The following is a 16,303-nucleotide window of genomic DNA, read 5'->3' as shown; positions in this document are numbered from 1 at the left end:
AATTTCTATCGTCTGTTGGCTGGAGGTTCACCTAAGCACTAAAACATTTTGTTGTTGGTTCTTGATTGATACAGATCTACATTGATACACTTACACCTTCTTTTGAATATCTTTTCGACTCTTCTGGAAATAAATATCGTCCGAGAATTCTCATTTCTAAAGCCTGCAGAATACTTTCTTCCTACCACTATATTACTAATAACCCGCTGTCGTATGTTAGCACTAGTGTCTTATATAGGCGTAATTTGGTTATTATTGGAAGATGTTTACTTATTTTATGTTTTCCTGATCCAATGTAACATCCGTCAGTAATAACTTTTTGCCGCTCAATTTCTTTTGTGGCATCACTGCTCGCAGTTATCAAGGAGTCCATTGATAAGCAAATTCATCTACTTGTTAGTAGATTTGAATTACATTAAGTAGAGAAAGAATAAGTCATAAACATTTTCGAAATATCACACAGCTTACATGTATTAGGATTCATGAATCTAAATAAGTAATTAAAACAAAAAATTATACTTGTCGTCTAAAGAATTTTTTTTTAAAATCTGAACCGTGTTGAATGCAGGAAGAGTTGAGAAAAATTTTCGCAGGAATTATTTTAACAAACTACTGAGAACAAATCTAATAGTTTTTTTTTTTATTCTATACAGGTTGAAAGGACGATTTGCAATGCCCTTAGAAGAAATAACTCTGATGAAAATAAATATTTTTTAAATGATCTAAATTTTAAAGTAAAATGTATTTTTCAATTAAAGGCGCAATAATAATCCTTTTGCATAAGTATTTGAAAATAGTTTAAAAGAAAAATAATTGCTTTCTTCATCTTAGTTTTGGTAGGGTGTTCAGACTTGTTCAAGTAAATTAAAAGGAAAGACTGTTAACTTGTTAGACTCTTTTATAGATAGAATAGATTTTATTGTTTAACAAAATATTTTGTTTTTATCGTAGACCCTTTATTTCCTTTATTCGTTTATTGTACTAGGCTCTGTAAGCAATTGAATGGCTATCGTCGGACGGCTCGAAGCAAAGTTACCAGCATCTCAATCACTCGACCTCTGCTCACCTCCTTTATCAATAATGAATAATAGAGGTGACTGAACTCACTGCTTATACATAGCAGCACAAATTTATTTAATAGCCCTATTAAGGAAGATTTTAATTTACAATTCAATACACTAGCATTCATTTTCGATGACATTATTCGCTAGATTAGACTAGCATACAACTGGTTATATCGTCGGGAAGGCAATAACGTTACTTAGAAGCATTATGTGTGTTTAATCCGGCAATGAGTACGTGGGCGTGAGGAGCTGTTACCCTAGAAGCTATAACACCTTTTAGTGTTCGTATGATGGGAGAAAGTACACTAATCGATGTAAGTCGTTTAGGGCTACGTGTGAGAATCGATTTCCAACTGCCAGTTATACAACACAACCCCTTAGTTATCTTGATGGTGACGATCTTACAGAGAATGCAGCCTTTCCTTCCTGCCTCCGGAGGATACGCATGGGCGCTTGTGCATCTGATGAACGTGATTTGCTGTTAGTGCAGGTTGGTGATAAGCTAAAATAAAATACTAACAAAAGATAAGGAACCGACGTAATCAGAGAATGTCTCTTTTCTAACTTACAAAATCCCGTGCGAAGCTCCACAAAAAAAATTCTCATATAGCACTTGATGAGTTTGTTTAATATAGCATATATATGTTTAATATAGCATATATATAGGTTGTCAGGGGGAGGTTGTCAGTGAGTTTCGCATTATTTTGTGCTTGAAAAAAGCCCAGGTGAGACCGGGATTCGATCCGACAACCTGTGAATTGGTAGTGGATTGGCTCGTTACTACTCTGCTACCGCTGCCCCCATGTATGTATATATAAACATACATAATCCAGGCTAAAAGGGGATAATAAGAACCAGAGTGGGGAGTTAATGTATTAGGATCGATATGAAAATAAAATTCAAAGAAGTCCTTAATGAGGCCAATTACAAAGTGTTTATTTTGTTGAAATGGAACAATTATGTTTAAAATGCAAGATATACTGATATCAATCACTTTTACTTTTTGTTTATGAAAGTACAATTATTTCTCATTTAATTTTCGTGCATAGGAAAATCTATGCATAATTCGGTATGGATGAAGAGTAATCAAATCAATTTCAATCAGAATTTATTAGTAATTATTACGAAAAAAAAAGTTAAAAACTATTAAACTTTAAAGTTATCAGTGATTGTTTTTTTACTAAATACCCATAATATTATGAAAACCAAATAAACCATATTTGAAGCGTACTGAAGATAAGGTATCTTATTTATTCTTAATTCTTAATAAAGAATTAATTCTTAATTGTTATAACAACAGTATTTTTTAATGGTATGCCATGGAAAATAATAGATGTTTAGCTGTATTATGCAGCAATCTCTTCTAAATAATTCGAGAAAATAAAAATCTTAATTATAATTTTTTCTTTCAATAATATGTTTTAACAAATCTTATGGAATATGGGTTTGAAAATATGACTTGTATTATTTTGTTTCGTTTCTTTATTATTATTAGCTAATGCAATCATCCTATTTGATCATTGTAAGTGTCAAATAATCATTTAGAAATTTTTTCTGGTTTATATATGGAGCCAATCTTCAAGAATCTGAAATAAACAGGCACTAAAGTCTTTGATACAGCTTTTTAGACCTAAATTCAAAAAAAAAAAAACAGAGAGTCTAAATTATTCATTTTGGAAAAATACTTTGTATTAAAATGAAACCATTTTTGCTTTTGGGCATGTTAGGGTTGCCAAGAATTCTTTGCATGTCGAACCAGAGATTTAAATTAATGCTTAAAATAAAAGATATACTGAAATCATTCACTTTCACTTGTTTTGGTTATGAAAGCACAATTATTTTTCATGCAGATTTTCTATGCATATTTCGTGATGTATGAAGTGTATCGAATCCATCTCAATCAGAATTTATAAATAATTAGTACGAAAAAAAAGTTAAAATATTAAACTTAAAAGTTATTAATCGTTTTTATTAGAAATCACACACTATGGTAAACTATATTTAAGTATGCTAATGATAAGACTTTTTATTTATTTTTAATTGTCATAACAACTTTATTGATTTATTTGTTAATGGCTTGTCATAGGAAAAAATACATACAATTGCTTTAGTATATTGCAATCGCTTCTAAATAATTCGAGAAAAAAAAATCTCTGATATAAATTCCTTACAATAATATGTTTTAATAAATTTTATAAAATTAGGCTTTGAAAATAAATATTTAATTATTTTCTTTCGTCTGTATATTATTATTAACTAATTCTCTTTTAATAATTTTAAGTCTATTTGTTTCCTTATATGATACTATATTTAATTTAGAATATTTTTTATTGTTCTGATTTACTAATTGTTAGAATAAGCTATCTTAAATGAAAAATAAAGAATCTGCCTGGTTTAATTACTGCTTATTCGAATTACCATAAGAAAAACGAACCATTAGTAAAATGAAAGGATTAATTCAATAAAAATTATTTAGGCTCTTCAGTATTATTTTTAGTGTCGTCGAGGCTGTACTTGTTTCATGTTTGGTGAATTACATATTTTCCCATTTTATTTAATATCCGTCAATTTATAATATATGTATTTTAATGAATACAGAGGAAAGTAAAAAAAAAAAGTTCCCCGAATTGAATAGGTAATATTTGTTTTACCAATTAATTTCAAACTTTTTTTTTGGCTTCATCCGGGATTTTAAGTAATGCCATTAATTCTCGATAACTAATGTTACTTGATTACAATGATAGTTTATGGAGAAGTTAACATTTTAAATATGGGTGTGAGAATATGGTTTTTTTTTGGTAGTGGGTTTACGTTAAGTGACCACAAATATATTTTTTTCTCGTATATAGATTTTAACTAATTCTATTTATTAATTGACTTCTATGCTTAGCATAGTACGAAATAGCGTTTCAGCACACACAGTACATACCTGCAACACCCCTTAAAGTACCCATGGGTAGAAAATGGAAGGGAACTTCAACTAGCATCTTTTGTACCTATTTATTATTTATTTTTTCCATTTGAAGGGTATGAAAAAAAATAGCATGTTACGGCAACAACTCAGTATTCTCCATAAATAATAGTCTCGAGCTTGGAATAGTTTCAAAAGTAGTAGCAATAGACCACCCAAAGGCAGTGCTAGCAGCCTATGCGGACGACATCGGCATTTGGAAAGATTATCCTCGCACTCTTGTTAAATATTGTCAAGGTGGCTATGTAGTACTGACACCAATTTAACAGGCAAGGTACACTACATCAGAAGGCCTGGGCAATGCGTATATTCAGGTAGATAGACCGGATAGGTGGTAACTGTCAACTGGTTAGCGAATTTTACAGGTGTTCGCCGTAATTTTTCACAGGATAGGTACTTCATTCCATCGAACCTACAGGTATTCGGTGCAGGTCCTTGTAGGAACGGATAACGTGGCTTAAAAACGAAATCGAGAGATGCTACGTATATACATTGGCTTTTTGTGGATCACAAGATTCTATTGTAATCTTTATTGTTCAGAATAATACATTTAAGAATATTACCACATATGACATAGTTATTACATTAGTTCAATAGTGAAAAAGGGAGAAAAGAAGGATAAAAAATTGTAAATATATATGTCCGACCAGTGTCTAGATATCTAGCAAGATGGGCGAAGAAGGATTACGGAGTTGCAAAAATACTTTAGAGCTGTGGTTCTTAACCTTTTTTTGATGATGGAACCCTGTTAGTATAAGTAAGAAACTGGTGAAACTCCTACATTATGATTAGATACAAATAAAGTGATTCATCAGTTCAGCAGAGCTAAGAAAGGCTAGGATACATACATAACAACACCCATGCACAACTTTATAAAATTTGTGATGATGAGGCCCAAAAACGTGTTGAATTTACAAGGAATCAAACATTCTTAAATTATTTCGCGAAAATCTTAGAGCTCCGATTAGGACCCACAGCTTAGGGACTAGTGGAAATACTTTTATATTATTAAGATCAAATATACAAATATAAACACACAACAATTATAAACATATAAATATACAAATATTAACTGAATTAAATATTAAAAGGAAATAAGATCTAAGTATAACGAAATAAATAAAGTATTAAAAAAACATTAATGAAATTAAAATTGAAATAGGATTTAAAGGGCTGATTCTATGCCACGAATCAGTAATCATGTGTAAATGCAGGAATTGAAGAAGCAGGGTTGACCTGTCAATAAAACTATAACTTTAGTAATTATGGATTATTTTTTAGTTAATTATGCTTTATAACGGTATAAAGTTACCCATTTTAGCTAATAACTAATTTAATCTTGTAATTAAATTCTTGAATTAGGTATGGCAAATATTAGGTATGTGCAAACAGGTATCAAATTATATTTTAGATCTATAACAACTATATCTAATTCAAGTATATTTCCTCTTTAAAATATAATTAATTTTTTAGTTGTCATACATTCAAAACGTGTCAGGCGTACCATATGAAAACTGTCAATGAACAATATATATCAATGAACAAAAAAGTGACATCTGAACAAACACTATGATAAAAAACCAATAATATAATAATTATTTAATATTTATATGATATTATTGAAAATAATGAAAAATATCGTATCACCAATAATATTATAGGATACTATAATAATCTGACATATTAACAGTATTAAATTAAATTTAAACTTTGCGTGGAGCAGTCAGGATATCATGGCGTTTTAATGTTCAATTCCATTATTATTAAATCAACTGCCAAATAACCATTGGAAAATTTCCTCTAGTTGATGTATGGAATTTCTGTCAGTTGTTTGGGTTTCTCGACCATGTACGTAGTTATGTCTTAATCTAATATATAAAACCTTATTACTGATTATTTAGGCAAGAATATTTTATGGAACTGAGAAGATTCATAAATATTGTCAAAAGTCTTAAATAAACCGGTACAAAAGTCTGATACTCATTTTTCTAAATCTAAACTTGTATTTTTTTTTTTTTTTAAATACTTTTATTTATTGATAGATATTACAATCTGCCACAGAGTTGTGGGCAATAGCTAATAGTGATGAATGATCTGATACATACTAAAATAAAATAAATAAATGAATGAAAAAGAAAAAAAAAAAGAGTTAAAATATATACAAACAGAAGAATAAACAAAATGAACATAATCACACTATGTGTATGAACAAAAAGATAAATAAAATAATATAACCTCTAGTCACATTTACACTCTAATATACAATATTTACACAATCGACCTCCCTGAGCCCACTCTATCCCCCCACGTGTCAGGGGTAGAGCAGAGCTCTAAAGCTAAACCTAAATTAGCAAAAACAGTGAGTCTAAGTTATTTATTATTAAAAACAAAAAGATTAATATTAAAATTAAACCATTTTAGCTTTAGAGCTTGTATGGGTTACCAATAATTCTTAACAAGTCGAGACATACATTTCAGTTAATTCAAAATCGATGTAACAAGTATATCATACTCATGTCGGTATTAGTTTAAATATGTATCTCATAAAAAGATTCACATAAAAACAGAGAAATGACGCATTCAAGTTATCTGAAACATAGATCTTTTGCAAAAGATCTGACGCCGAAACATCTACCAGACACGTTACTGCTGATAAACGACCAACCTGGTACTTTGTTTCTAACCAAGAACAAATTAGACGCCGGGGGTTAACGTCGAGTATGCAAATGCCTCCATAATCTGTAGCATTAGGGACGGCGATATATATTCGGCAGTGGCCCGGAAACACATGAGTCGTGCATGCTAATCGGAGAGGCATTTGCCAACTTCTCAGCCGACACTTCCTATGCTTCTTGTATCCCACGCCTCGCAACATCAGTATTCCGTCGTGTTGGAACATTTGGTTATGCAATAAAACTTTACACCATCCAACTAAAATACTAATAAAGTAGAATACCGCTTTTCCGGAGCTGCCATATCAAATTTCAGATATGGGATTATCTAAAACGCTGTTTTTTTTCCTAAAAAGATTTTACTTTTGTTCTAAATAAATACTTGCACAAAATTATACTCAAATGTATTTTATTTATTAGAGTAATTTATTTAGAAATGAAAATAGCTATTTAAAAAATGTAGGAAAAACAAATTGATTTTATCTTAGCACCGTTTAACAATAGATTTGAGGAACATACTTCAAACTAGATGGTACCATATTTGTTCACTCATCTACCATAACAGCTAAACACAACATAAAAACAAAATAAAATTAAAGATTTGACTGGGTACCTACTTCCTTACTCTTATCTAAAGCAAGCAAGTAGTAACTTCTTATTTGCAGTGATTTAAAAATTTAGTCAGTTTGTTGAAGTTGCCCGTTGTTTCAACATCCTGCTAGCACCTGAATAATTACTAGCATCAGTTTGAAAACTTGTTTCTTTGAGACTGCATGCATTTGTGTTCTTGTTTTAAGAAAGAGAAAAAATACCTAACCTTTTGGGTTCATCAATTAATTAGCACATGACTTAAGGATGGAAAATTTTCTAAATCTAATTCATATCACTACTTTTTTTAAAGAATTTTATCTGCGTATTCTTTTATTTTTGTCTTACAATGCAAGGTGTAGTTTAATTGTTCCTATAAGTACTTCCATATTGATATGGGTACGACGAAATAGCAACTGTTTTAATCGACACTGTGCAGATACAGGTATGAACAGGAGCATTCTATTTTATGGTAATTATTGGGTCTCCAGGAAAAATGAACGTATTTCGTCATTGTATTCCGAATAAACCTGGCTATATTTATTGTCTAGATATAGCTAATACTTTAGTTACATTTTATTTATTATTATTGTATGCTATTTTGGCACCGAACGAAAGATGTTGCCTTCTTGTCATTTTTTTATACTTAGCTAAATAAATAAATAAAATGGAACGAAATCGTATCACATATTGAAAATAGAAATTTTTTTTTACTTGTAACCAAAAATTGAATATGCACTTTTTTTTCAAATTAAATTAAAGTAAAATTAAATAAAGTAAAATGAATTTAAATGAGTATTTTCTTATTTTTCCTTCAATTCAAATTGTTCTTGTAATTATTTTTAAAAATAATTCTAATTGGTTTAGCCATAAACACAAACTTAAAAATGTTCCAGGCTTTCAAAAATATTTCGTGAAAATTAGCATCTTATGTATTACTAATTAATTTGTAAGATATCTCTCTCGTTTCTATGTTGTTTCTTTTATTTATTAAAACTGAAATTAAATTCAATATTGTCTCCAAAAATGCTAACTCTTAGTTTTTTCTTAACATAGTTTAACAAATACACCTTTATTTATCAAGTTCTTGATACATAAAGTGTAAGGTGAAGATATATTTATACTACTTAATGTAAACCCATGCTAATCACTATGGAACAAATCAAATTTCTTTGGATTTCTTTAATGAGTCTCATCTCTATCTAATCAGGTCTTTTGTGCACTTCGATACTATATCCTATACCAAATACATATTCTTAGTTTAGTTAGTTACAATAAAAATCAATATCTTATCTTAATATTACACTATGTCAGGTCTGAATAAAGGGGAAAAAAACAATGTAACAAAAAAACATAATTAAATGGGAAAAATAGAACATCTTAAAAAATGATGTGCACAAACATTAATTATCAGCTAAACTAATTAAAGGAGATAATTTATATTTTTTTTAATGTTAAATAACTAGTTCTACCATTCCAAAATGAATCTGAAAAAAATAAATAAAAATTAAATTTTTCATAAAATGTGGTAAGAAAAATACTATACTTCACAAAATTTAAATAGTATCCACAAAATTAAACGAAATAAATTTTATGATTTATATAAATAAAAATTATTTATTATTATTTACTATAAGGAACGTATGAACAGATCCTGGGAAAAAATAATCAAATTAAGCCACAGTACAGTACAGGCAGTTGGCAAATATAGATTTAAATATATTATAAGTGTTAAACTCATATTGTAGAATTCTACCAGCATGTAATAAATAAAAAATAAAATAAATAATAATAATTAAATTCTTGCAAGAAATTCTTAAAGGATACTTGTTCAACCGCTTCCTGAAACTATCATGTTTGAGTGGTATATTATTTCTTTTAATCAAACTGTCCTTCAGATAAATTATTAGTCCTTCCAATATTTTTTCTACTACTTTTTTCTATGATTTTTTTTTCTTATCTGATTTCCCGTCGTGTTAAGTAATAAAACGGTACTCGTTTGATAAGATTTCTTAATGGATATTGAGACCGAAGGATAGATAATGTAGAAAGAAGGACGGAAAATATTTTTTGTTTTAATATGATGATAATTCTTAGGGCCACTCAAAATATTCAAATTTAATTTGTTTGTACAAACACTAGTAGAGCCTTTTAACCTGGATAGACGCCACATATCAGGTTAGAACGACTTCCATCAACCTTCTCGGTCAAACTGACCTATTTTTTTGACTGATTTATTGAGCCGAAACTGGAAAAAGAATACCCAAAAAATGACTTTCAGGTCGACTTTGCCCCCTTGGACCCTTGGACCTGAGTGGGTCGTCGTTGACCCGCATTAGTTCATTTTTTTCCTTGGGCTCGTCCAACGAATTTTTTCCTTTTGCTCTCTTTCAGTTTTTGCAGCCTCAAAACCTTTTTTAAGGAACAACAATATTGGAGCAGTCGACGTGTTCGATGTTTCATATATGTGTACTAAGAAATAAAAAAAGTAGTAACAGTGCTCTAAAATAATCGGTGATTCATTTATACTACATTAACTAATTAAAAATACTGACTGAAGATCGTTATTCGGAATCTGTTTTGTGTGTGTATATATATAAATATATATATACATCTCTTCTTTTTTAGGATCTTCTTTTTTAGGAAGAAAATTTTCTATTGACCAATTTATGTCAGTATCGTAACATAATTCATTTATTAACTTCATGTTAATTTCTTAACTCTTTATCGTTGGTTGTTGCAACCCTTTAGATATTACAATTCCCAATTTACTTTTTCATCATTTTATTTATGCTTGAATAAAAAGAATTATATTGTTATGCTGAACAAATGTATTTATTTCTTTTGTGTATGATTATTTATATTTATTTTTATTTCAAATATTTTTTTGTTTTAAATATCATTTATTAGCATGTAACTATATTCTCGGTCATTGTAGTGTATCTGCTAAATTCTGAGAACAGTGCGTTTGATAATATATATAAATAATATAATATATAACATCAATATATATTTCCAATTGCGATATAAATTGTATAATGTAATTAGTAACATCATATATTTCGTTAGGTTCTTTGGCGTTGTGGAGATAACTGATATCAAGATCCAAAAAACCTAAGGTGGCAAATTTTTGCAGATACGCCACTTTGGATATTGAGTTGAGGATAACCCTATTTATACAGGGGCTCTTTCTAAAATTTAATATTATTTAGATTTTTTTTCATTGCCATAATTGATTAGTCCGAACGTGAAAAAATTATTTAGTTTAAGAAAAAAATTTAAATTAAAAAATGGATTGATATTATGTTTGAAAGAAAAAATCATAAAAAGAGTGTTAGAGAGAAAAATAAATGATGTATCGCAAGTCAGGCTCCAGCAGAATATCTATCATCAGAGGAATGGAAAAAAAGTACGAAATTCTCAATCGTACTTGACCACAAAAAAGAAAACCATTTAGGAACTATAATAAGGACAAGAAAAGATTTCTTTGTTGGCCCTTGTTAAGTTCCGACCCGTCTCAAGATATCTACTGTTGATCAAAGAGTAACCAATACCCGGTAAATAATACTAACAATGTTGCACAACTGTTGCAATTTCAGTGGACAATCTACGTGAGTAGGAAAGCGTCCGCCGATCGCATCAAATTGCGGTGTTCAGTTTTAACCTTGCTTCAGAGGAATTTTCCTCCGCTATGAAGGGCCTTCTATTTTTCTCTGTATCTTCCCTTCCTGGTAAACCTTGTTTTCTGAGCACTTCACACACGAGAGCATGGAATCCCAAGTTTTATTTATTTTTTTTAAAATGCAATTTAAATAATATATTAAAAAGTAATTCATCTATTTAATTTTATAACTAACAAATTGTAGAGTTTTGTGACATTAAAATTGATATTCTCTGATATTGAAATAAGAATTTTACAACTGGGATAAAAGCATTTTAGACAAAATGGAAGAAAGGAAATATTAAATAGGTTCTCTCCTCATCTGTGTAACAGAAAAACCTCCTACCGAAATAGTTTAGTTGTCACAGTAGATGGTGTGAAGCTATGATGACTCCATAACTGCTCGTGATCTTGGTTACGGTATAAATGTTTCCTTGTTGAAATAGCTAATGGTTTATTTATCTTAGACTGAGTGAACCCAAATAAAAAACAACTCGCTTCGAGCAAAATGAATAGGATTTTCGGTTATCGAAAGTTTGACTTATTCTTAATCAATGCCAGTAGTGAAAAACTAAAATAATATAGAATTAGATTTAACACTTTTTTTCTGGGCAAATCCAATTCAAAACAAAAGTTTTGGAATATGAAATGGCGAATTATAAAATTTAACGAACAAAAAAATAGTTTTATATGCAGTTTTAACAGTTACATCGTCAATCGCTGAAAAGTTATCAATAAATAATTGATAATTTATATATAAATTATATAAACTCATTATACAAATAGTGGAAGGCTTTGGGCTATATAGCATTGCACTTGGATCAATTGAAACGGAGCAGTTGTCGTATAATAAAAAGATTGTGCTTGTACGTGACCTTATTCTTTGCCATCGCTATCTTCATGAAACTGAAATTTTTGAGGTAGTTCTTCTCATGCTGTAGATATGCAATACGGCTGGGTTTTATAAAATATGTACTCTGAAGTCTAAAATATAATAGTAATAAATGCTTAACGAACCCAAAACCACCTATAGCTGCCTTCATACACCTCACCAGTGTCCTTTCATATCCCAATTTACTAGATCAGTCATGATTCAATCCTTCCATCTACACGTCGGTCTACTCCTTCAACTTTTACAGGTTGGCTCAGCTTTTAACAACATTTTAGGGATCCATTATTAAGCCCCAAAATCTTACACCCCCATTATATTCGCCCCTACAACCTCAATTATATTTACGGGATGTAGTTCCTTCAATTCGGCGGTGGGCAACCTTCTTACCTACTAATATATATTACACTTGATATACCCAATACTAATGTAAATATGAACTTGATGTTTCCAATGAATTTTATTAAATACTTGTAAATATGTATGTAAACACTATCTTTGTTAAGTAAAGTTGATGCTGTTCTTGTTAATTATGTTCAGTTAATTTTTGTTTAATTTAATTCTATAAGAAGTTATTTATATTACAATTTATGATAAGATAGATGGCTTTATTTTATTTGTTTCCTTTTTTTTTATTTATAAAAAAAATTTATAAACCCATTCCTAATCATTTCTAGCATACGGGGTGGTTGTGTACTGGTGACCAACCTATTCTAACCATGATTGAGGGTCAAATTTTCATTGGACACCACAGAAATAGAAGGTGACCCCCCAGGAACGCGAACCGATGCAACAACCACGAGGAAAATAAAGTTGATGCTCCAACTAACTCGGCTAGAAACAGCCCTAATATAAAACACTATTGGACATCTATCATTCTCAATTAAACGATGTTCTTAAATAAAAATAATTTATTTTCGTTAGTTATTATTGTTTCATTTTCCCCCAGATTTATTAAAATTAGAGATATTTTATTATTTTTATATATTTAACTCTGAGGGAATGCAACCCATTTTCAATGTTTGTCACATTGTTCTTATGGTTCATATCTTAGAATAAATTAAAAAAAAGAAATTATCATTATTATTATTAATAATAATAATAATAATAATTTCTAGGAGGAATGTGAATATGAAGGAATATCATTCATTTGTTTGTTTATTAAAGAAGATGTTCCGGGTGAAGTAAAAAAAAACTCAAATAGTACAAAACTATTTATTCAGCAACAACGACTCATAGTTACTCATGTTTTAGCTAACTTCCAAAACGAAAGCACGGATGAAGTCCTGCAATGTAGGGCGAAACATTTTTGAAACACTTCAGTTTCTTCTAATATTATTGTATTTATTTTTACAAATTATTCGAAAATATTGCATCTCTTCTCTCCCTCATCCTCTGTATCTGCCAATGGGTGTTCCACTTAGAGCAAAAAATGATTAATCATATTATGTACAATCCAAATTTAACGGGAATGAAACCGCGAGGCAAACATAGTTATAAAGTAAACACGCTTAAAAGAAATTGATTCAAAAAATGCTTTGATTACTTATCTTAAATGTCTTAGGTCAGCAAGAAGGAAACGTGTGTTTTTCATTTTTATTTTTATCTTTTTAAAGTCTTCAATTATGTTGTTAAATAGAAAAAAAAGGCTCATTTGTTTTATCTGTTGTGCATGAACCAATAATCAACAACTAAAAAGAAATTATGTTTTTAGTACCCTTAAGATAATTTCTCAAGGCCAATTTCAAAGCGGTTCATTTTTTTTTTTCATTTACTCTTTTTTTTATTCTGATGGAAACGAATAGTATTCGCAAAGAGAGTAGAAATAATCTGAAACAAATTTAATCGACCGCAGACCATTCCTAATCTCCCAGAATTACATCACTTTAGAAATAATGGATGAAAACAGGAATAAACAATGACAGGACTAAGCTTGTTATCAAAGATATGAACAATTCCTTCTGATTATAGGTTCTCTAGGCACCACCGTCAAGGTCAATGATATTATTTATACATGTTAGGAGTAAACAACTTGTAAGTGCGAGGTGTGATTAACTCCCAAAGGCTGATAGTGAGTCCTTTTTGTAATTTTCCACTAGACTTTGTCCTGGCAAATAACGAATCAATAAACACTATCGTTGAATTAGCAATTGTTGTATGTATTTAGTCTAGAAAAAAACATGAAGATTGGTCGACAGTCTAGTTATAAAAAAAAAGAAGTAAACACTTACATGTCTAGATATAAATACTAAATCATCTACTATGTATAGATAAAAAAAAATACCTTCTTGAATAAATATTGATATTTAGCATAGATTATGTTCAATATTTAAATAATTTTCATGCACAAACAACTACCTCATTTTAGAAATAAAGTATATATATTGCAACTTCTCTCAACGGACACCCCTCTATAACGGTCTTCTCTTAACGGATAACTATTAAGGCCCTGAACAAAATGGTACAAATTTAATGCATTAGAGCCTTTCTATAACGGAATTTCTCCAAGCTGGATTTTCTTCGAGATAACGAAGACGACGTTCTATGAACTTTGCAACATAGTTTCTCATTAACCCACAACGATTCTCGAAATTTGAGACAATGTCCATCAATCTTCAATTTTATTTCTACCACCAATCTATGTTTACTAAAAACGATGGTTGAGAGAAATATCCCAAGAACAGTGGTTATCAACTGAAGTTCCGCAAATAATTTTGGAATGGGTAATGTCTATGTCAACTCAACATACATTTTAGATTTTTCTTTGAATTTGCATAGGTTTTGTTAAGTTCGAATTTTTTTCGCGGCGCCCTTAATACATCATATTTTTTCCTAAATTCTGGAATTTCTTGAAAAACGAAAAATTTTCCTTTTTAATAGCAATTACCCATTTAACGGCGAAAAATTAATAACAGATGTTAACTATTTTCTTTGGGATAATATAAAATATCTAATTTCAACTGTTTCGGTAATATCCATACTGAGACTGGACAACCACCATGGGGTTAGGTTATTTTAAAAATAAATTAAATAGGAATTTTAAATTCACTAACAATTTATTGAATGTCCGTTGATGATTATAATTATTAATGGGATTGATGTTCGCTACACAACTTCTCAAATCTCGTAATAACATTGGACATGGCGACCCTCATTTCTAATTCAGCGTTAAATTTGGAGTGATCTTTATTTTTTATTACTGCGACCGCTTAAAACTCAGCTTGTAAGCATACACGATTGTTGACGCAAAAATTGGTTAGTTGAATATCCCAAGAAAATTACCGAATTATTTAAATGAATATTTCGCGGCGCACACTTTGGGAATCATTGCCAGTTTACGAAATTTTGTACGAAATGTTTACGAAATTCACATAGTAAAAAAAAAAACAAAAGCAAATTAACGAAGCAATAAAATATTGAATGAATACTTACTGAGGCTTAATATTACTTAGGCTTTTAGTACAAGTGAAACATTATGTGAGACGCACTGAAATCTCCGGGATTATATCTGGGATTAATCCAATTCGTAAATTGATTTAAGGATGTGATCTCAAGATGTAAATACTTTAAATTTGTAGGATTAAGATAAATATTTTTTAAATGCACTAGGTATTACTCAGATAAAAAAAAGGAATTAATTTAAAAATAAATGTCCTTATGCTGAAGCTTAATCGGTCATTAAAGAAATCAACGCTTAACAAAGATATTCTAAATCCTTTAATTTGTGGAGGATATGTGAAAGTCGAACGTGAAGTCGAATTCAACCCCTTTGCTAGTGTCAGTAACCAGTATCAGGAAGCCACTAGGCGATAGGAGTTCAGCTTACCTATCTGGAGTTTCGTGCAAAACTCCCATTCTTCCAAAACAAATTAATTATTTACATTACAGATTTTTTAAAAATAAGCTCACACTAAAGAAAAGTGTCATTAATTAAAAAAATATATAATTAATTATATTCAGATAACGCTACCAATAGAGTAGTTTCTCTAAAAAGTTTGTATCATGTAGTTGTTATAGAACTATTTCATTTAATAGATATATTTATATATAATACAGTTGTGAATTTCAAGAAATATATAGAAAAAATACACATAAATTTTTTTTGTATTTTATTAGTCATCACTTTTCGATTGGTGTTGACATATTTAATATATAGTTATATATAGTTGTGTGTGTGTTTATGTTTTAATTATCCTATGTACTAGTCATTTTTATTAAATATTTTCCATTAAATTAAATTTTGTGCCATTTACAAATTTATTCATCAATTTTTACTGTTGATTGAATTTCGTTTAAATTCACAGGCATGTACAATTACTAACGAAATGAGTATCAAAGCCTTGTATTACGCCATAGCATGGGCGGTTTTTCGATCAAAGAGGTACTTGATGAAAATATAACTTTATTGTCAACAAGAAATAACGTTAGAATATCCGGAATACTTTATTGTTATCTTTT

Source organism: Halyomorpha halys, unplaced genomic scaffold (genome assembly GCF_000696795.3).
Source record: "Halyomorpha halys isolate HHAL.00 unplaced genomic scaffold, Hhal_1.1 Scaffold186.1, whole genome shotgun sequence".
NCBI lineage: Eukaryota > Metazoa > Arthropoda > Insecta > Hemiptera > Pentatomidae > Halyomorpha > Halyomorpha halys.
This window is presented reverse-complemented; position numbering follows the sequence as displayed.